A 658-nucleotide genomic window follows, 5' to 3' on the forward strand; every position below is an offset into this window, starting at 1 on the left:
AGGGGTTAACGTACACGAATGGTGTCGTTCAGGTTGAGCCGGACAGGCCATTTCGTTTACTCGTTGCGAATTTTAGGACATACCCTGTCAAGGTGCAAAAAGGCCAAGTGGTGGCGGAATTATTACCCCACCCGAGGGCCGTGCTCGAGAGCAAAACCACCATTGGTGAAGTTCTCGGAATTCAAGAAAGGAAGAAGGAAAATTTTCCTAATTCTACCAAGACGCCTAAGGGCGAGACAAGATGCGAACTGTCGGATCAAGCGCGCGAGGACCAGCCAGAAGAACGGTCGAGTGGGCTCTCTGCGACGGCATCGTAGAAGCCGGAGCAGCGGATTGAGCCCCCACCGCCGGACGTGGAGGACCTCGACCTGAGCCACGTGCCGGAACGGCTGCGCGAGCGGTTCCGACGGATGTTGAAGAAGTACTCTAAGATGTGGGATGGGACCCTTGGTGAAATTAATACCACGGTGCACCGGATCGAGCTGGTCTCGGAGACCAGGCCCATCGCACAAGCTCCCTACCGGGCCGGTCCAAGGGCTGGGGAGGTCGAGGACGCAGAAGTACAGAAGATGTTAGAAGCAGGAGTCATCGAACCGGCGCAGTCAGAATGGGCGTCGCCCGTTTTATTAGTGCCCAAGCCGGACGGATCGATGCGCTT

Source organism: Chondrus crispus, genomic scaffold, assembly GCF_000350225.1.
Source record: "Chondrus crispus Stackhouse genomic scaffold, scaffold_369, whole genome shotgun sequence".
Taxonomy (NCBI): Eukaryota; Rhodophyta; class Florideophyceae; order Gigartinales; family Gigartinaceae; genus Chondrus; species Chondrus crispus.